Source organism: Pongo abelii, chromosome 4 (assembly GCF_028885655.2).
Source record: "Pongo abelii isolate AG06213 chromosome 4, NHGRI_mPonAbe1-v2.0_pri, whole genome shotgun sequence".
Lineage (NCBI taxonomy): Eukaryota > Metazoa > Chordata > Mammalia > Primates > Hominidae > Pongo > Pongo abelii.
The window spans coordinates 64,598,382-64,621,401 of NC_071989.2; the positions used below are offsets into that span (position 1 = coordinate 64,598,382).

At 40.5% G+C, this 23,020-nt stretch overlaps 1 protein-coding gene and 1 long non-coding RNA gene across 3 annotated transcripts in view; one reads left to right on the forward strand and one right to left on the reverse strand.

The window, feature by feature from the left end:
• The window catches only part of PLPP1 (phospholipid phosphatase 1), a 113,809-nt gene that overhangs the window by 69,046 nt on the left and 21,743 nt on the right, over nucleotides 1-23,020 (reverse strand). The window lies entirely within an intron of this gene.
• On the forward strand, nucleotides 17,248-18,346 carry LOC129059404 (uncharacterized). Its single transcript, XR_008525266.1, has 3 exons — nucleotides 17,248-17,315; nucleotides 17,560-17,622; nucleotides 18,089-18,346. It is a non-coding gene; the product is annotated as an uncharacterized LOC129059404 (long non-coding RNA).

Below are 23,020 nucleotides of genomic sequence, written 5' to 3' on the forward strand. Positions count from 1 at the left end.
CTATAGATTATCTCTGAATTCTGCAATTCTATGGTTTTTCATGGGAATAACAGTGCTTGAGATTTTTGTGTTTATTAAAAGATTATAGGAGTCAGGCATGGTGACTAACACCTGTAATCCCAGTGACTCGGGAGGCTGAGGCAGGAGGATCACTTGAGGCCAGAAGTTCAAGACCATCCTGGGCAACACAGCAAGACCTTGTCTCTAAAAAATATTTTAAAAAATTAGCTGGGTGGCTGGGTGAGGTGGCTCATGCTTCTAATCCTAGAGCTTTGGGAAGCCGAGGCAGGTGGATCACAAGGTCAGGAGATCAAGACCATCCTGGCTAACACAGTGAAACCCCGTCTATACTAAAAATACAAAAAATTAGCTGGGCATGGTGGCTGTAGTCCCAACTACTTGGAAAGCTGAGGCAAGAGAATCACTTGAACCTGGGAGGCAGAGATTGCGGTGAGCTGAGATCACGCCACTGTACTCCAGCCTGGGCGACAGAGCGAGACTCCATCTCAAAAAAAAAAAAAAAAAAAAAATAGCTGGGCATAGTGGTACATACCTATAGTCCAGATATTTGGGAAGCTGAGGCAGAAGGATCACTTGGGCCCAAGAATTTGAGGCTACGGTGAGCCATGATTATGCCACTGCATTCCAACATGGGTGCAGAGCAAGACTCCCAACTCCAAAGAAAGAAAAAGGATTATGGGTTTAAAATACTCGGAAAGGACGTGAGTTTGTAGGAAATAAAATATCACTGTCCTCTTTTGCTCAGGGTCAGCAACATGGTAAAATGAGGAATTTTAGAAATTAACTTCCAGGAAAAAAAAAAAGGGAGAGAGAGAGCAAGAAGAAACACAAATATTTACAGTTTTGAAATAATCTACTAATTAGGTAATAAGTAGTGTGTAGAATAGGATGCACAGAAGAATGTTTTGAATATAGAAGTGATACAAAACTTGAACACTGATCACAAATGCTGAGGCAGACCTGAAGATGGCACTTCAGGGTTTGGACATATGAAGAATGAAAGTTCCACTGACAGAAATCAGAAGTTGCCAGGGGGAGCTCATTTATGGTGGAAGAACATTAGTTTAGTATTGAGAATACTGCCTTTGGGGCAATCTGGCACCTCCCTAAATGCTCAGCCTCATCTTCCACTGTCCCCTTAAGGCTCCAGTCACACTGAACCACTTGCTGTTGCCGAAACATACTGTTTTCAAAACCCTAGGTTTCATAGGGATTTGAAATGCTCAGCCTTCTACTGCGGATAGTTGCTCTCTCATTTCTCCTTCAAGTCCAAGCCAGGTACTCCCTTCTTATCTGTCCCATGGCACCATGTACATATGTCTATCACACTGTACTTTAACTTTTTATGTGTGTGTCAGCAACTCTGAGGGCAAAGGCTACCTTTATCATTTTTGTATCCTTTGTACCAGGCACACAGATCTGAATAAAAATTTATTGGCCGGGCGCGGTGGCTCACACCTGCAATCCCAGCACTTTGGGAGGCAAAGTCTGGTGGATCACGAAGTCAGGAGTTCGAGACCAGCCTGGCCAACATGGTGAAACCCTGTCTCTACTAAAAAAAATACACACACACAAAAAAAAACATAGCCGCGCATGGTGGCGGGCGCCCAAAATCCCAGCTACTCAGGAGGCTGAGGCAGAAGAATCGCTTGAACCCGGGAGGCAGAGGTTGTGGTGAGCTGAGATGGCGCCATTGCACTCCAGCCTAGGCAACAAGAGCAAAACTCTGTCTCAAAAAAAAAAAAAAAAAAATTTATTAAATGGCTAAGTGAATAAAATTCAGGGTAAAGATCAGAAGTAGAGAAAGATGTGTAAGTTGTTGGCATTAGAATTTGCAACTTAAGCTAGGAGAATAAAACAGTTCTTACAGAAGGCAAATCCAGACTAAAAGAAACAAAGCAATTAGCTAAGGACTAATATCCACAGAGAAAACATGAAAAGAAGCTATAGGAGGAGAGGAAGAAAGGATGCTCACAGGCTCCAAGGGGCAAGGGCTGTGTCTGTCTTGTTCAACAGCATAGTCTGGCCATTCTTTAAACAAAAGAACGAATGAACAATAGAGAAGTAGGACAATGTTGTGATACAAAAACCAAAGCTCAGAGTATCTAGTACATAGCAAATCTAATATATCAAATGCTAAGACATCAAAGAGCATGAGAACTGAGTAAAGACTGAGGTCTTTACTGAGAATATATTATACCATCTCCACTAATACAACAATGGTATCTTCATAAAGAAACTTAGTATTGAGCACTGTTCAATATTGGGTTGTCATTGTCTAAACATCCCTTTCTTCAAGTTAAATATGTCAAAATTATGTCCCCTATTGTTCATATGTATTATACACACGCACACAGAGGCATGTCCATCCCTCCAGAGTAAACAGATATCATTATACCAAAAAGCAATGGAATAGTCTTTATCTGCTACTGAGATCGTTTTTTTTGTTTGTTTTGTTTTGTTTTTGTTTTTGTTTTGAGACAGAGTCTTGCTCTGTCGCCCAGGCTGGAGTAGTGCAGAGGTGAGATCTTGGCTCACTGCAACCTCCGCCTCCCAGTTTCAAGTGATTCTCCGACTTCAGCCTCCTGATTAGCTGGGACCACAGGCACGCGCCACCAAGCCCCGCTAATTTTTGTAGTTTCAGTAAAGATGGGTTTTCACCATGTTGGCCAGGCTCATCTTGAACTTCTGCCCTCAAGTGATCCACCTGCCTCGGCCTCCCAAAGTGCTGGGATTACAGACATGAGCCACCACACCTGGCCAAGATTATTTTTAATGTTAATTTTTTAGAGTAGTGATGAGAGTTCTGTGTTAAAGTTAGTGTTCTAGGAAGATTCTTCTCCTTATAAACACTTTCTTAGGACAGATACACTTTTTCCTTAATACCTAAAGAACACAGATACTGTTTTGACACTAATCATAGTTCTAGGATATTTTTCTCTTAATTAAAATTTCCTTAAGAGGAGTCACTTTTAAAACTATATAATAACTGCCAGGCGTGGTGGCTCACCCTCTACCTGGGACTACAGCTGCTATCAGGCAGCCTTCTCCACATAGCTCTCTTTTTGAGGTAGCACTCCTTCTCTTTGCACTTCAGGTCTATGGGGCAATATTCCCATCCTCTCTGTTGCTAGCCCAGGGTACTACAATATCTCTTGTTGATTTTCTAAACTCTGCCCACCTATTTGTGAATACTTGTTTCATTTAATCCTCTTCAAATTATCCAGCTTGAATATGCCATCTGTTTCCTATCAGGGCCATGGGTGACAGTACCACATACATATTTCGATCTTGCTAAACACAACTGTTAGGCATCTATGTCTGCTCTTAGTGCACTACTCCTATGATATGTTGAGGAAAACAGATACATGAATACCTGGATAGATGTAAACAGATGTTCCCATATTCTCCTCAATTCAGTGATAATTGAAATCTCTTCCATTTTATTAAACATGTCATATATACTTCCTCAAATATGTGCTATTACAAAATATTCCAATGGAATAAATCTAAAATGCATTTTACAAAGAGAAAGACTAAAGTAAATCAATGTTAATCCCCAATATGTAGAAGGTAAAGAAAAAGAAGTACTAAATTTATCTTGAAAAGAATGAAATAAAAATCAAGTTATTAAAGTGACTACACTGATTCATGTACCAACTCCCTCAATTTTCTCTAAAGATCTCATTTCAGACATTTAAATGAATATTATGCTACACAACAGGGAAACTCAGATGTCCATCCCCTCCTTATTCATTCAAACATTTCCATTGCCATAATATGGCAGCTGCAATGCCAGGAAAGAAGAAAGGAAAAAAGACTAAAAGAGGGGAAGAATGAAAAAGACCTCAAAGAAATTTTTTTTAAGAGACTGGGTCTTACTCTGTCACCTAGGGTGGAGTCCAGTGGCATGATCATAGTTCATTGTAACCTTGAACTCTTGGGCTCAGGCAGTCCTCTCACCTCAGCCTCCCAAGTAGCTGTGACTACAGGCCTGTGCTACCATTCCTGGCTAATTTTTTTTTTTTTTGGTAGGGACAGAGTCTCACTATGTTTCCTAGGCTGGTCTCAAACTCCTGGACTCAAGCAATCCTCCTGCCTCGGCCTCCCAAAGTGCTGGGATTACACATATAAACCACCATGCCCAGCCACCACAGAACTTTTAATAAAAGAGGGAAATCAGTACTACAGGAAAATAACACAGCTGTAACTGCAAGCATGACTGACATTTAGGTTTGGGCAACACAGCCATCAGGATCCCAGCAGGAAACAGATAGCACCCTCAAACTGGGTAATTTAAGGAGAGTTTAAGAAAGGGACTATTTACAAGGTGTGAAGGGTGTGGGCACAGTCAAAAGATAGTGCAACCTCCTGAAGCTGCTATCATCTACAGATTTGAAAAGACAAAGAGGACCCCATGATATGAGCCATGGCCTCTGGGAGAGCCAACATGACATGATCTTGCAGGAGGAAGCCAGGAAAATAAACACAGCAACTCTACTCTCCTCCTACCAGTGCTATCCATTGTCCAAACCCATCTAGAAGCCAGTCTCAGGCTCCTGAGACTGAGGGCAGGGAAGGCAATGACAGAAAGCAGGTCCACAGGGGCAATGGAAGATAAGCAGAACCAGGAGGGAACAGAAGGTAAAGCCAGTTGGGGTCTCAGTAGGGAGCTGAAACCTAAAAGTGAGTAACTCAAGAGAGATTAATAAAGGGGCTATTTATAGCGTCTATATTAAGACTACATATTAAGAACATTGGGTTTTATTCTGTGGGTAACAAGGAGACACAATTCCAATCTGTGTGCTAATGGAGAGGCTGTGAAAAGAGCTGTGTAAAGAAAAAAACAGTGTGAAGACAGAAATACTAGTGTATATTAGAGATGTTAAGGGCCTGAAACAAAGAAATAACAGTGGGAACAGGAAAAAGAGGTAGATCCTAAAGATGTTTAGGAAGTTATTCCTACAGAACTGTGGATCGTGTCTCTGTGTACATATAGATGCGTGTGTATCTAAAACACACACACACACACACACACCTCTTCAGCCTTTGTTGTATCTGCAAAATATAATTTCCATTTTTCCCTTTCCCTAATTACCACCTAATACCATGCCCTGCATAATCTTGCTTACAGTAAGCATTTCAAGGAATATTTATGGAATGAATGAATAAACAAGTGAGCAAAGCTTCTGAAACATATAAACAATAATCTTATGTAACCATAAACTTAGACCCTGAAAAGCTGTATGTGACTTGTCACACCAAAGGGCTCAAGTTCAAACAAACAAACCAAGAAGAGACAAAAAAAAAAAAAAAAAAAAGGTGAGCAATCTGAAGTCCAAGAACACGCTAGGGAAGCACTTAACAATTCTATACTCCAGCAACTCTTTCTCAAGCTGTTTTCCATTGGGAACACAAACTGCTAACAAAGATAAACAAACTGAATATACTCATGTTAACTGCTCAAACAAATTTGTAAATCACAAACTACTGGAATCTTGAAGGCAATTTGCGTACACTCCAGCATTACCTCTAAGCAAAGCTTCAAATATGGCTACTGTAGAAGCACTTCTCTCAGCAGCACCCCTCACTCTTTCCTCAATGAGAAAAGAAGTTGAGGCCCCAACTGCATCCTCTTTACTGATCCACCCAAAACAGGGATCCACAAACTCCCTGCAGGAAAGTAGAGGGATAAGATTTCCAAAGGAGATGCTGAAGAGTAAAAAGCAATCACACTTCAAAATAGGAGTTTACAAATAATTAACAACAGCTCCAGATCCATCCTATTCTCTTCTCTAGAACCACTAGAAACTCTCAGATCTGAAATTGTATCATAGATTACACACCTACATATCCCATTCCATGATACACATGTTGAACTTCCTATGTCCATATCCATCCTCCACATCCTCAGAGTCAGCAAACGAGTTAGACATCTATGACTTTGTTCCAAGATTCCCATGTAAAAAGTTTTCACATACTATACAAGTTTACAGTATACAATATACTATGCACTCTCAGTAAAAAGGACAAATTATAATGTGGTCTCTTATTCACCAGTAAAAAATATCTGCTCTTACTGGAAGCACCTAAAATAATCGGGCAGCCTACCTCACAAGACTCTTAAACAGCAATCCCGCTAGTGTCAGAGCAATTTATAAACCTAAATGAGAAAACACAAACATGCTCCAGAGAAAGGTTTGCTTTATAACTAAAAGATTCACAACATAGTTGTTCACGGATGTGAACAACTCCATGGTCCTCAGACTGTGAGTCTTTAGAGTTTCACTACTCAAAAAAATAAATAAATAAATAGTTAATAATCTTATATGGCCCTTCTCATATATGTCCAAGAAGAATGGAAACAAACATTGACTGAGCACCTATTATAAGTCACCACAATGCTAAGGTACATGCATATATACCTGAAATATAAATATATTCTTATAGGAATATATTTATATTTATATTTCAGATATCCTACCATAAAATCTGGGAATATATTTATATATCAGATATCCTACCATAAAAGAATATGTATTCCAGATATCCTACCATAAAATCCGGTAGAATATATTTATATTTCACATATATATTTATATCTCAGATATAAGAGATATAAGAATATATGTATATTTCAGACATCCTACCATAAAATATGGAAAAATTAAAATTAAAAACAAAAAAAAATCAATGAGTATAGATCATAAAACCAAGCAAAATAAGTAAAAACATCATATATGGTATAATTTGATATCTCTAAAAATTTTTTTTTTTTTTTTGAGACGGAGTCTCGCTCTGTCACCCAGGCTGGAGTGCAGTGGCACAATCTCGGCTCACTACAAGCTCCACTTCCCGGGTTCACGCCATTCTCCTGCCTCAGCCTCCCAAGTAGCTGGGACTACAGGCGCCCGCCACCACGCCCAGCTAATTTTTTGTATTTTTAGTAGAGATGGGGTTTCACCGTGTTAGCCAGAATGGTCTTGATCTCCTGACCTCATGATCCACCTGCCTCGGCCTCCCAAAGTGTTGGAATTACAGGCGTAAGCCACCATGCCTGGCCTAAAATTATTTATGTTTATATATAAATAAACATTGGGAAGTCTGGAAAAACATATGACCAACTTCTAAGTAGTTATCTTCAGAGATGGTATTTTTTTTTTAAGCCAGTCAAATTTAACAGTGGGGGTTAAATACCAGAGATGGTACTAATACAAATCAAATCAGGGAGAAAACTTATTTTCTACTGTATATACTTCCATGTTTGAATATTTTATAATAAAACAAAAGACCAAAATCATCACATTTGAATTTTTATTCTGTGGGTAGCAGGGAGACACACAATCCAATCTGTACTCTAACTGAGGGGGCTGTGAAAAGAGCTATGTAAAGAAAAAAGCAGTGTGAAGACAGAAGAGACGGCAAGGCCAGAGGCAAGAAATACCAGTGTATATGAGAGATGTTAAGGGCCTGAAACAAAGAAATAACAGGGGGAACAGGAAAAAGAGGTAGATTCTAAAGGTGTTTGAGATGCTCTATCACAATGAAAACATTTTTTGTTTCCTGAAAGTATGCCTATAACTTACCTGAAATCATCCATACTATCCTTTTCCTGAAATTAATCATACAATTTATCTGAAAAAGTCCTACCTATATTAAGAAGATTGAAACTAGAGCAAAGGAAAAGTCTATTTTCTTACTCTGTTAAAACACAAAGCAGGCTGGGCATGGTGGCTCACCCCTGTAATCCCAGCACGTTGGGAGGCTGAGGCGGGCGGATCACAAGGTCAGGAGTTTGAGACCAGCCTTGCTAACATGGCAAAACCCCATCTCTACTAAAAATACAAAAATTAGCTGGGCACAGAGGCGGGTGCCTGTAATCCCAGCTACTCAGGAGGCTAAGACAGAAGAATCACTTGAACCCAGGAGGCAGAGGTTGCAGTGAGCTGAGATCACGCCATTGCACTCCAGCCTGGACGACAAGAGCAAGACTCCGTCTCAAAAAAAAACAAATAAACAAACAAAAAAACACAAAGCAGTAAAAACTAACCTTTAGCCTTTATGCCTAATTGATAGGTTCTCAGAGAAGTAGCCCTACAGCAAAATAATTACTTTTGGGGATTTTTCCTCTCTTGCAACTTTAGAGATCTATGATGATTTCCTTAAAAATGTATGAAACAAAGCTAATTTATTTACTTATTTTTTGAGACAGAGTTTTGCTTTTGTTGCCCAGGCTGGAGTGCAATGGCGTGATCTTGGCTCACTGCCAACTCCAACTCCTGGGTTCAAGCAATTCTCCTGCCTCAGCCTCCTGAGGAGCTGGGATTACAAGCATGCGCTACCAAACCTAGCTAATTTTGTATTTTTAGCAGAGACAGAGTTTCTCCATGTTAGCCAGGCTGGTGTGGAACCCTGACCTCAGGTGATCCACCCCCCTCAGCCTCCCAAAGTCCTGGGATTACAGGCGTGAGCCACTGTGCCCCGCCACTAACTTTTTAAATTGGAAATTTTGTTATAACATTTTGGGCCCTTCCAGACATGCTTACAGAGAGAGGAGATATAACCTTGAGACTCAAGAGTTCAGTAGAAGGGGATAAACACAAGCCATAACAGTGCTTTGATTTAGTCACTACTTCTTGAAAAATCTTATAAAATAATGGCACTCAGGCAGATCATTATAAAAGAGTGGCACTGTCTTTTTAATTATGTAAAAAGCAAAAGAATATTACTCTAGTAAGCCTTTCAAGTTTTTTACTTTCAAATATCAAAGTTAATTACACATTAATATAAACCAGCTTTAGTCTGATGGGAGAAAAAGGAAAGAAAATACATAATTTTATCTAGGGCAGTGCTAGCCAATAAAATTTTCTGTGATAAAAGAAATGTCCAGGCTGGGCGTGGTGGCTCACGCCTGTAATCCCAGCACGTAGGGAGGCCGAGGCGGGCAGATCACGAGGTCAAGAGATCGAAACCATCCTGGCCAACACGATGAAACCCCGTCTCTACGAAAAAGACAAAAATTAGCCGGGCATGGTGGCACACACCTGTAGTCCCAGCTACTCAGGAGGCTGAGGCAGGAGAATCGCTTGAACCCAGGAGGTGGAGGTTGCAGTGAGCCGAGATCGTGCCACTGCACTCCAACCTAGTGACAAGAGGGAGACTCCGTCGCAAAAAAAAAAAATGTCCAATACAATGTGTTGTCCAATGCAGTAGCTACTAGTCACATGAGGCTACAGAGCTCTTGATATATGGCTAGTGTGACTGAAGGACTGAACTTTCAATTGTATTAAAGTTTAATTAATTTAATTTTAAATTGCTACATGCAGCTAATGGATCTCATACTGGATAATGCAGATCTAGGGGGTTAAAAATAAACTGACAGGCTGAGCATTAAATTTCCAAAACATATTAACACAAGGCACTAATTTTGATTCCAGAAACATAAGAGGGAATAATTATAAAGTACTTGAGTAAACATAGGTTTTATTGTGAGCCAATACTCAGAAAAAAAACCTCCCCCACGTGCATACATTTAGCTGCTTCCTCTGAAGAATCTATCACTGCTTCATCCTTCAAATTTTAGAATCCTGAGCGAGCTTCTCTTTTCAGGCAATGACGCCTTCATGTAAAGGGAAGCAAGAGGGCCAGTCAAGTATGACTGGGTACCCTCCTACCTCTCTCACCAACCCCGGGTCTTCCCTATTCTTTTGTCCTGGGGTAAAACCTTTCATCTCTAACCCAACAGTGTCTTCTTGTCTTCTGGCTGTCCAAAGCTGCCTTTCACAGTATCACATCTCCACTGCAGCTACCAACTGCTTCCTCTTACTCCCAGAACTGTTCCTACCCTCAGGTGAGGCCAAAAATGCTTGGCTTAGCTGATAAAAACTATAGTAATCAAAGGCATTTACAGTTTTGTAATTCATACCAGGTATTACAATATTTATGCTTATAACACACCATGTTTGGTAGTTTTAAGCTGCACTACATTAAAAGTCAAATCTTGATCTTAGTATATTGCCTGGTCATGTGGCTGTAATGTGAGGAATTATAAGGAACACCAAATCTCACTCAAGTGGGAAGTAGTCATTACTATTAGAGCAGGAAAAAATAAATTACTTCCTGTTAAGCTTCTCAATTTATCTCAACTAATGAAGTCTAAAATGTTGTTTCTTGGCCGGGTGTGGTAGTTCATGCCTGTAATCTCAGCACTTTGAGAGGCCGAGGCAGGCAGATCACCTGAGGTCAGGAGCTCAAGACCAAACTGGCCAACATGGCAAAACCCCATCTCTGCTAAAAAAAAAAAATACAAAAATTAGCCTGGCATGGTAGCATGTGCACCTGTAATCCCAGCTACTCAGGAGGCTGAAGCAGAATTGCTTGAACCCAGGAGGTGGAGGCTGCAGTGAGCAAAGGTCGCGCCACTGCACTCCAGCCTGGGCAACAGAGAGAGGCTGTCTCAAAACGAAGGAGAGGAAGGGGAGGAAGGGGAGGAAGGGGAGGGGAGGGAGGAGGGGATGAAGGGGAGGGGAGAGAGGAGGGGAGAGAGGAGGGGAGGAGGGGGGCAGGGGAAGAAGTAGAGGGGGGAGGAAGTGGAGGGGGGAGGAAGGGGAGAGGAGGGAGGGAGGGAGGGGTGGTTCTTAATTTCTTGGGGATTATGGACCTCCTTAAGACTAATGGAACAGGTGCAGTGGCTCACACCTGTCATCTCAGCACTTTGAGAGGTGGGTGGATTGCCTGAGGTCAGGCAATTTTGTATTAAAAATACAAAAATTAGGCCGGGCGTGGTGGCTCACGCCTATAATCCCAGCACTTTGGGAGGCCAAGGCGGGTGGATCACAAGGTCAGGAGTTTAAGACCAGGCTGGCCAAGATGGTGAAACCCCATCTCTACTAAAAATACAAAAATTAGCCGGGTGTGGTGCCAGGCGCCTGTAATCCCAGCAACTCAATAGGCTGAGGCAGAGAATTGCTTGAACCCAGGAGGCGGAGGTTGCAGTGAGCCGACAGTGCCCTACTGCACTCCAGCCTGGGCGACAGAGATTCTGTATCAAAAAAAAAAAAAGCCGGGGATGGTGGTGCACGCCTATTGTCCCAGCTACTTGGGAGGCTGAGGCAGGAGGAGAAGCACTTGAACCCAGGAGATGGAGGTTGCAGTGAGCCGAGATTGTGCCACTCCACTCCAGCCTGTGAGACAGAGCAAGACTCCGTCTCCAAAAAAAAAAAAAAGACTTTAATGAAACTAGGGACCCTTTCCCCAAAAACAAAATTTTTGTTGCCATGCAAGGCAACATGCACCTACATACACACATACACACACACACTAAAGATCATCTAAGGACACTTCTATTACTAAAGTGTAAGAAATGTAATCTAAAATAATTAGTATGTAGAAGCCCACAGACTAAACTGTTCAGCAGAATATGACTTCAAATAAGACTAGAATTAACACTTGATATTTCCACTTTTTCCCCTAACTTTCCTTTTTTTGAGAGTGTCTCACTCTGTCACCCAGGCTTGAGTGCAGTGACACCAACATGGCTCACCACAGCCTCAACCTCTGAAGCTCAGATAATCCTCCCACCACAGCCTTCTGAGTAGCTTGAACTATAGGTGCACATCACCACGCCCGGCTAATTTTTGTATTTTATGTGGAGACAGGATTTTGCCATGTTGCCCAGGCTGGTCTCAAACTCCTGGTCTCAAGTGATGCATCTGCCTTGGCCTCCCAAAGTGCTAGAATTACAGGTGTGAGCCATCCTCTTTAAATTCTAGAGAAAGAATTTGGAAGGGCTAAATTTCCTTCTCTCCCTTACCTCCTCCCAATTTTACCCGCTTCTTATCATCCCCCTATATTTTCTATACTTCATCTACTCAATTGGCTATCACGCAGAACTAAAGTCACTTTTAGTATTATTTACACTTATTGGCAATTGTGTATTTCCCATTCTCATTTCAAAAGTAGATGTTAGGCCAGTTGCAGTGGCTCACGCCTATAATCCCAACACTTTGGAAGGCCAAGGCAGGAGGATCACTTGAGGCCAGGAGTTCGAGACCAGCCTGAACAACATAGGGAGACTCCCATCTCTACACATCTACACACACAAAAAAAAAACAAATAGCAGAGGTTTATTTCTTTAAGGAAAAATGAAAACATTTATTGAGTATCTACTATTTGCCTGATATTTGCCTATATATTATCTCTAATCTTAACAATTCTGTAACGGAGAAAAAAAAAAGTTCTCCCCAAAATATCTATGTTTGAAAACTTAAAAGTCAATGAGTCACAGGTCAAGAAAAGTCAAAAGGTAAATGACAAAATAGTTAAAAGTGAACAAGGAAAATACCACAGGTCGAAACTTAAAGGATACAGCTAAAATACCACACATGAAAATTGTAAACCCTTAAATTCCTACATTAGAAATTAATAAAACTGGCTGGTGCAGTGGCTCACGCCTGTAATCCTAACACTTTGGGAGGCTGAGGTGGCCGGATCACTTGAGGTCAGGTGTTCAAGACCAGCCTGGCCAACATGGCAAAACCCCATCTCTACTAAAATTACAAAAATTAGCCAGGCATGATGGCGCATGCCTGTGCTCCCAGCTACTCTGGAAGCTGAGGCAGGAGAATCACTTGAACTCAGGAGGTGGAGCCAGGCACAGTGGCTCACGCCTGTAATCCCAGCACTTTGGGAGACTGCGGCGGGCAGATCACTTGAGGTCAGGAGTTTGAGACCAGCCTGGCCAACATGGTGAAACCCCATCTCTACTTAAAATACAAAAATTAAGCCAGGCATGGTGGTGCGCACCTGTAGTCCCAGCTACTCGGGAGACTGAGGCAGGAGAATCGCTTGAACCTGGGAGGCAGAGGTTGCAGTGAGCTGAGATCACGCCACTGCACTCCAGTGTAGGCAACAGAGCAAGACTCTGTCTCAAAACAAAACAAAACAAATCAAAAACCTTATTTTTAAAAGCTCAAGAAACTAAAAGCAATATAGAACAGAAATTAAAGAAATGAAAAATAAAGGAAAAGACTATCAACAAAACCAAATGCCTTTTTTTAAACAGGCTGATGAAATGGTCAGTCCTACTTTAGCTTAAGAATATAAAAGAAGACACAAATACAGCAAATTACTAAAAAAAAAAAAAAAAGGTACTAATTGTATCTCTGGGCTAAATTTCATCAAACTCAGAGACACTAAGTAACTCACCCAAGTGCACAGCACTTGAGTGTATACTAAGGCAGATAATCCAGTATTACACAGTTGGTAAGCAGGGAAACCAAAACTTTAACAAAAAGTTTCTCTTCTTTTCACCACATTACACAGCCTCTCTCTTAGGAAAGGAGTCTAACTTCCAGGGTCTCTATGTGAGACACACAATAAATCTTACCCTACTAAATTTGGTTAAGTAGCCATCCTGCTGCAAACTATGGAAGAGAAATGTTGAAACCTCAGCAAAATTTGTAAGAAAAATAAACAGTGTGGGAGTTGCTTCTAGGAGCAGATTTTTTACCAAAAAGGTAATAAATAAAACTAATATGTAAGAAACACATTCCATTCCCCCCAAAATTCCGGCATATGTAAATTTAACCATGTTTGTACATTTTTCTACATGTATATTTGGATCTGACAAGTTAAGCCTACAGTTACTTTTGTGAAGTTTGCTTCCATGAACCCTTTCATTTTCTCCTTTTAGTAGTCAAAGGTTAGAAGTAAATAAAATTTTTTTTGGCTCTTTACTACTTTGTTACCTGAGCAGTTTTCAGAAAGTTTATTTATTCCAAACTTAAGGAATGTTCTTTGTGTCCAATTCAGTTTGGACAAAATACATTTTGGGGAGAAAAATATGCAATATATTTCTTGCTTTCTTTGGAAACAGGTGTTGCAAATTCTTTCCAGAATCACATGAAAAATTCTCCTACTAATCAAGTTGTGTGTTATTTCTGAACAGAAAGGGTTCTCTTCCCTTCTTTACAAAAGATCATTAGATGTCCAAGAGTAAAGAGAGTCATTCAAAATTTTACCAACTTAATAAGCAAAACTAAAAAGTTTGCCAGATAAGACAGCTTGTTTCCTCTGTAGGTCAAGTATACAGACTCCATCCTGATTATCATTCCTGATCATTTGGCACATGTTTCATGTCTAGCACACACCTAGACATTCATATCTGGCACTCGGAAAGGAATATAGACTGAAGATGAATATCTGGAATTATCAGCTATAAAGGAAATAGCTGAAGCCATGAGACTTTCAGATCGCTCGGAAAAAGTGGCATGAGCCATAATCTTGGAAAGAAAAGAGAAAGTCGATAGCCAACTAAGAAGAAATGAACCACCAGGAAAGTAGGATGAAGCGTATGAAAGGGAGCAGGGAAAATGAAGGAGCACTTTTCAAAAATGTTAAGAGTAGCTACTTGTTACTTAACCCCCACCTTATGCCATGACAGCATGCTAGGTGTTACAGCTTTTTAATCTTTCAATAAGTTTAAAAGGTAAATATTATTGTATCATTTTGAAAATGAGGAAACCTGCCCAAAACCATGTAGGTTGCAGAATTGGGATTCAAACCCAATTGAGTCAATGAGACCGAGAGCCCTCTGGGTTCACCTGGTCTTAGTGAATCCAGCAGGCTCTCAGTCTCATTGAGTACTAAAAGAACAAAGTACAGATAAAAGGTCACTGATGATTTTTTTAATCCACCTATCTGCACACTGATCACTGATAACTTTTTTTTTTTTTTTTTGAGACAGAGTCTCACTCTGTTGCCCAGACTGGAGTGCAATGGCACAATCTCAACTCATTGCAACCTCCACCTCCCAGGTTCAAGCAATTCTCATGCCTCAGCCTCCTGAAGAGCTGGGATTTCAGGCATGTGCCACCATGCCTGGCTAATTTTTATATTTTTCGTAGAGACGGGGTTTCGCCATGTTGGCTATGCTGGTCTCAAACTCCCGGCCTCAAGCAATCCTCCTGCCTCAGCCTCCCAAAGTGCTAGGATTACAGGCGTGAGCCACCATGCCTGGTCTAATAATTCTTGACAGAAGGCCATGTCCAGTTCGCATGACCTCCCCAAAGGGACCCAGGGCCTGCTACCCTCCACAGCTATACAAATGAAATATGAAGTTTATTTCTTCCCACTTCCCATTCCCTTTGGCCCTGATGGAAAAGGAATGGCAAGCAGGAAGAAAGTGAGATAAGACACTGTGGGCACCTCTATGTGTCTGGCACCATATTGAATATTTATTTTCATTTAATTCTTAATTCTAAAACACATGATCCAAGAAGGCACAGACATTTCTGTTTGTTCACCAATATATCCCAAGTACTTAAGTCATTGCCTAGAACAAGGCAGGCCTTCAACAAATATTTGATGAATAAACAGTCATCCTGCAAAACAGGTATTATTATCCCCATTTTAAAGATCAGGGAGTGGCTCAGAGAGGACAAGTAACTTAATTAAAATCATACATATAATAAGCAGAGTGAAATTAAAAATATTTAATAACTCATACTTGTACCAGCATTGGCCACTCAGAACAGACACTAGCTGGTGCTAGAGGAGCTGGGTTCTGCTTCAAACTTTTAGCTGAGGTATCATGGGGAGGTCCATAGGAGGGACCAAGACAATGAAGAGTCATGGGGCAGGGGAAGGGAAGATCCAGGTGTACATTGGCTGTCAGCCTCAATAGTTAAGTGGTGCACTCAGGATTCCAACCTGTACTTATTTGACCCTAAAATGTTCTAAATAAAGTGGGTACCATTTAGAAGATTTCAGAGTCAGCTAAGTGAGGAGAGCAGAGAACAACTAGAGCTTTTAATAGAGTAGAAAAAAACTAGTCAAAACAACTACAATGGGAAATGGAATTAGAACTGAATTTAAAAATTGGTAACTGAACTCAATCTGCTGTTAGACAACTAAAAAACAGGATGATTTCACTAAAGTAAGGTAGAGGGGAATGAGTAACAAAGAGAAATAAATGTGAATGGGCAAAGCAAAACTACAGCATGAAGGTTTTCAATTTCAGGTAAACAATTTGTGTATATTTCAATAAGAAATGAAAAATCAACACTGGTTCTTGAGCAAGAAAGCTGTGCTTCAGGACAATGAATTTGTGCAAGGTATTGGTAGGGAAGGGGCAGAGCCTGGTGGCAGGTGAGAGGTATCAGTGACAGAGAGCACTGTACAGTACATTTGAGTGTGATTCACAGAGATGTTATGAAAAGTGTTAACAGGCAAGAATGCAAAGAACAGTGCACCCTCAACTTTTAGAGGCACCTACATTCTGGTCACTTAGCTTACAGTCACCATCTCTCTGCGGCTGACACGACTTTATTATAAAAAGTACTTCATTATCTTTTCTTTTTTATTTTAAAATTAGGGTAAAAGGGAGAAAAAGCAGTTGGGATACAGGATATAAGTGACACTTACCAAAGATGGTTTTTACATTTGTAGTTTTACGTCAATAATTGCCTACAATATCCTCAACCTTGGAGTAGCTTAGTTCATTAAGACACTTAAAATAAATTTGTGTATATATTTAATGAGCTTTAAAAAAATCACGAGCTATTAGGGCAGGTTACTTCACTATGGACTCTCAGATTTCCACACAAATAAAAAACAAGTTAACCTATTTATTTATACACTAACAAAAACAAAAAGCAAACCTTCTCACCTGTTGTTCCCTTCCCAGAAAGGCACAAGCAAACAGTGCCAACTGGCCAAGAACATTAATTCCTTCCACTCCCTCACGGTACAGCTGTTCCCTTTCTTTCTCTTCCCTTTTAAGAGGGCAAAGGTCACAATCAGTAGTAAAACCATCCACGTGATTTTTATATGTCAAAAGCAAGGAGATAACTGAGGTAAAGGGTACTAGGAGAGACAGCTGATTTTTTTCAATTGTACTTTCTCCTGGCCAGTTATCAGGAAACTATTTAAGGCTTCCATGGTATTTGAAGCTATAACTTAATAACTTCTCTGCCAAAAAACATTCTGTTTACATGGAACTAGGGTTAGAAGTGATATAAGCACATTTAGAAAGGGACAAAAACCTACAGCAAAACTGTACAGTAACATTTACATCACAGTACTTGGCATAATCAAAAATGCATTATGCTATGTGAAACAGACTAGACTCAAATGGCTACATACTATATAGCCTTTATGATTCCATTTATATGACATCATATGACATTCCATTTATATGACATATAGGATAGAGAACACATCATTGTTTGCCAGAAGTCAAGGCTGGTGGGAGGAGCTGACTACAAAGGAGAAGAATGAGGGCACTCAGGGAGGTAACAGACCGATTCTGTATCTTGATTGTATCTGGTTACAGGACTAAATTCCATATTATCTGAATTCACAGAACTGTACACTAAATGAGTAAATCTTACTATACATAAATTTTTAAAACACAACAATTAAATGTTAGCTTAAGCCTCATCTCACCTACTCCTCATATCTATTTCAAACCTCTTGACATGCTCTATGCAATGACCCCACCCCCTCCACCTAGCTAATGCCTACTTGCCATTCTAGCTTCTATTCAGCTACTGGTGGAACCCAATCCTTTGGTGTGCCAGGGTGGAGTACTGGACAGAGGTGGGTAGTCAAGTATATCTGGCTGGGTTTACTTCTGGCTTTCTCCCAGTTACTACTTGTGGGAGCTTGGGCAAACTACTTACCTGTCTGAGCTCAGTTTCCTCATCTGGTAAGTAAGAATAATACTATGTACGCATCTCCCAGAACTGTTGCAAACTAAGAGCCTAGTAATGTGCCTAACTTAGTGCCTGGCACATTAAGAGGATTAATAAATGCTTACTCCCTGATCTTTCTCCCCTGCCTACTGCCCTCACAACCCCTGCTCTCTTTCTGAGCCCCCATGGACCTTATACATATATAAACCTATCACAACACTTAGTTTATTATTGTAATTCTTTATCTCTGCAAATAAATGTGTCTATGTATCTCTTTAATCCCAGAATTCACAGAAACCAGCATATTCATTGCCTAATAGTAAATTGTTTGAAGAATAATCTGTCCATCTGATCTGATCTTGTTGTTAAAGGAGTTACTGGAAAAGAGAGAGAAGCAGGCTGAAAAGGACAGAGTACAGTGAGAGAGTCTGAGATGGACAACCCAAGGTTTGCCAAAGTTTCCACAAGGACGTTGTACACAGCATAATTGCACAACTGCAAATAACCTAAATATCCAAAAATGGGGGCAAAGTGACTTCTACCAAATACATACAATGAAATACCATATAACCATTAAAATTTCAGAGACAATTATATTGAAAATTACAAAATATATGTATATATGCAGTAATATCACAACTTTTTTTTTCTTTTAAAGCATGGGTTTAAAAAAAAATGTGGGTATATGAACATTAAAAAGCACTGGAAAGATAAGCAACCAAATGTTAAAAGGGGTAATCTTTGGATGATGGTGAGAATATTACTAATGATATTTATTTTCTTTTCTGGGCTCTTTAGACTTTAGCAATTTAACACGTGTTGGTTTTTTTTTTTTTTTTTTTTGAGATGGAGTCTAGCTGTGTCACCCAGGCTGGAGTGCAGTGGCGCAATCTCTGCTCACAGCAAGCTCGGCCTCCAGGGTTGACGGCATTCTCCTGCCTCAGCCTCCAGAGTGGCTGGGACTACAGGCGCTGGCCGCCACGCCCAGCTAATTTTTTTTTTGTATTTTTAGTAGAGACGGGGTTTCACCGTGTTAGCCAGGACCGTCTCAATCTCCTGACCTCGTGATCCGCCCACCTCGGCCTCCCAAAGGGCTGGGATTACAGGCTAAGCCACCGCGCCCCGCCAACACGTTAATTTTAGAAAACTAGGAGGCCAGGCGCGGTGGCTTATGCCTGTAATCCTAGCACTTTAGGAGGCCGAGGCGGGTGGATCACCTGAGGTCAGGAGTTCGAGACCAGCCTGACCAACATAGTGAAACCCCTACTCTACTAAAAATACAAAAATTAGCTGGGCATGGTGGCAGGTGGCAGCCTGTAATCCCAGCTACTCAGGAGGCTGAGGCAGGAGAATCATTTGAATCTGGGAGGCAAAGGTTGCAGTGAGCCAAGATCGCGCCATTGCACTCCAGCCTAGGCAACAAGAGCAAAACTCCTCAAAAAAAGAAAAAAGAAAAAAAGAAACTTCAGGAATCAGAATATTTTTGAAGAAAGAAAGCTGGTTGGGCAATGCAGCTCAAGCCTATAATCCCAGCAATTTGGGAGGCTGAGGTGGGTGGATCACCTGGGGTTAGGAGTTCAAGACCAGCCTGACCAACATGGTGAAATCCCATCTCTACTAAAAATACAAAAATTAGCCAGGCGTGGTGGCAGGTGCCTGTAATCCCAGCTATTTGAGAGGCTGAGGCAGATAAATCACTTGAACCTGGGAAGTGGAGGTTGTAGTGAGCTGAGATCGCACCACTGCACTCCAGCCTGGGCAACAGAGCAAGACTGTCTCAAAAAAAAAAAAAAAAAAAGAAAGAAAGAAAAAAAGCTAACATACAACTTACTAATGACAGTATTCCATATCATCCAAGGTTCAAATGTCTAAAAACCAGAGTTAAAAAGTGGATTGTGCCAAATCTATACAATGAAATACTATGTATTTCCAAAGTCAAAAGAGTAAAATACATTATAAACTACACACACACACACACACACACACACACCCCCCTTTGGGGAAAGAAACAAGGTATGGGGAGCTCCTCTAATGGAAAAGTAATTTTTAACTTGGAAAATCTGTAACAGATGTACAAGAACATTTCATCAAATATTAACACCACCGTATTTTAGTAGTCTTTCTTCAAACGCTTGTCAAAAACCAATAAATTTGAGAAGACAAGGCAGGATAGTGAATCAAGGAGAAGGTTCCCCTTTGAAGTATAGTTTCTACAGAGTTTATTAAGTCTTTAAAGAACTTGTGACCTGTAGAGTTTTGTCCGGGTATTATTTAAGCTTGTAAAACAAAGCATCCTATATTCAGGTGAGAACACGTGGTTAACTTATTTCTCTCTTTGAACAAACAATGAGATTTCTAGTCTTAGCAATTCTACCCACAAAATTCCCTTAACCAATGAAGTCTCCCTTATTAGTAACTGGGAAAGAAATAATTTCTCCTATTCCATAGTAAGGCCCACATTCCAAAGAATACCAAGTATGTGTTTACTATAGTATTACTAGTATAATGACTCCTTTTTTTTTTTTTTTTTGAGACAGTCTTGCTCTGTCACCCATGCTGGAGTACAGCGGCATGATCTCAGCTAACTGCAACCTCTGCCTCCAGGGTTCAAACGATTCTCCTGCCTCAGCTTCCAGGGTATCTGGGACTACAGGCAGGTACCACCACACCTGGCTAATTTTTGTATTTTTTTTTCTTTTTTTAGTAGAGACAAGGTTTCACCATGTTGTCCAGGCTGGTCTCGAACTCCTAACCCCAGGTGATCCGCCCGCCTTGGCCTCCCAAAGTGCTGGGATTATAGGCATGAGCCACTGCGCCTGGCCTATATTAACTCTTGAAGAAAGCTGGCAAATTCTAATGCTCTTATAAAAATTCTAGGGTAATCAACTTCTGTAAAGGTTCATACATAGGCTAGGAGTGGTGGCTAATGCCTGTAATCCTAGCACTTTGGGAGGCAGAGGTGAGAGGATCTCCTGAGCCCAGCCTGAACAACACAGTGAGACCAGGACTCGACAAAAATTTTAAAAATTAGCCAAGCATGGCAGTGCACATCTGTGGTTCCAGCTACTCAGGAGGCTGAAGTGTGAGGAATGCTTAAGCATAGGAGGTAAAGGCTACAGTGAGCCATGTTTGTGCCACTGCACTTCAGCCTGGGAGACAGAGGTTGTGTAGGGTGGGGATTGAGAGCACATTTTAACACCTTTAAGGAGACTGCTTTAGCAATCAAACTTACAGAAATCAGACTGACTTCATTTCAGTCATTTTGGTATACAATTAGTTATCTCAGTGTTCAAAATATGTGTAGAAAAAAAATTCGAGAATCAAAAATACAAACAAAAAATTTTAAATAGCCAGGCACATGGCTCATGCCTATAATCCCAGCACTTTGATAGGCCAAAGCAGGCAGATTGCTTGAGTCCAGGAGTGCAAGACCTGCCTAGGCAACATAACAAAACCCCATCTCTACAAAAGAAACAAGTATAAACATTAGTCAGGTGTGGTGGCATGCACCTGTAATCCCAGCTACTCAGGAGGCTGAGGTGGGAGGATCAAATTGAGCCCTGGAGGTCAAGGCTGCAGTTAGCTGTGATCACACCACTGCACTCCACCCTGAACGACAGAGTGAGGAAGACCTGGTCTCAAAAAAAAAAAAAAAAAATTAAATAACCAAATAAAATCCAGACCTGACACCTCAGCTGGTTTGGAAAGTTCATATCCCCCCACCATAAAAAAAATTTTAAATCTTAAAAATATTTATGTGGGTCCATCACATCTAGTTTGAAGTTATGCCAAATGGCAATGGCCCAGAAACTAAAATAAAGTTATACTAAGGTGTGTCTCAGAAGGAAAACATAAAAACTCTTACTCTGGCAGGAAGTTACCAAATTGGCATATCTAAATTAGTAAGCTTTGTTTAAAACACACACACTTTTTTTTTAAAAGGCACACAAATATAAGGCATACATGCCAAAAACGTCTGGCAAAATACTTATTTATTGGTTATTATTGCAGTAGCAAATCATATTTCCATTTCCCCAGAAATGTATGCTTGTATCGCTCAAGTTATTTTACACAAAAGATAAGATGAAGAAGGAAGGATTCCCACAAATTATTCCTTTGAGGCTAAGAGCAAACTTATAATGCTGAAACCACACAATAAACAACTGTTACCACGAGAAGCAAGAAAACAGGTAGACATCAGCTTATTGAGTGCCTACTAAATACCTGCTACTTTATATACACAGACTGTCATTTAATCCTAGCAAATCTGTGAAGTAGACAGTATTCGCTCCATTATACAAATGAAGAAATTGAAGCTCTTTAGGACTAAATAATCAACTGTGCAACCTAACACAAGAAAATAGCAAAGCAGGATTACCAGGCTCCAATCTCAGACTCTTTCCACTATAATTGGTGATAGCTGGAAAACAATATATCAAATTCTCAGCAATGAGGGTTCTGTAAGGGTGGTCAACGATTCCTATACCATTGTTCTAAAAATGACATTTCTCCTTCTGGCAAGATTCTTCTTCCCTCATCTGGCACATCATAGGAAATCACAAAAAACTATGATTCCAGACTATTCATGTTTCAGCTGACATCCCTAACAGATCCTCTTCCCATCCTCCTCAGAGATGATCCTGCTAGCCTGTGCTTGTTATTTTCTAAAGGAGGTTCATGTTGCACATGTATTCACTCAGCCAATATTTGAGTGTCTTCTCCCTTAAGTTACCACATTCTCCCTTCTTCCTCAATCCAACTTTTTCAAAGAATAATCTATACCCAGCAATATCCATCTCTTTCAGCTTCCAACTCACCACTGAAATGGCTTTACATAAGGTTATAAATGATCTTTGTGTAACTAAACCCAATGGACACTCTCCAGTCTTTATCTTGTTTGACCCTTCAGAACAAAGTGGATCGTTACCACTCTCTCCACTTGGCTTCCCAGAAACACTCTCCTAGCTTTTAAGGAATTGCTTCTCAGTCTTGGTAGTCTTAATTCCCTCCAACCAATCTGAAAAGTCAGTGTTTCTCAAAGCTCAGTACAAAGTCTTCTTCCTTTTCATTTTATAACTTCTTCCTGAAATTTCATCAATTCTCATGGCTTCAATTGCCAGGAATATGCCAACGATTCTCAAAAGTCTGACCATTCCTCTGAGCTCTAGAACCATTATCCAAACAAGAACTTGATACTTCCACTTAAATATTTCAAAGGCAACTTAAACTTACATGCCCCAAACCAAACTATCTCCTCCCCATCCCCCTTCCTATCAAACCAGGTTCTCATCTAGCACACTCCA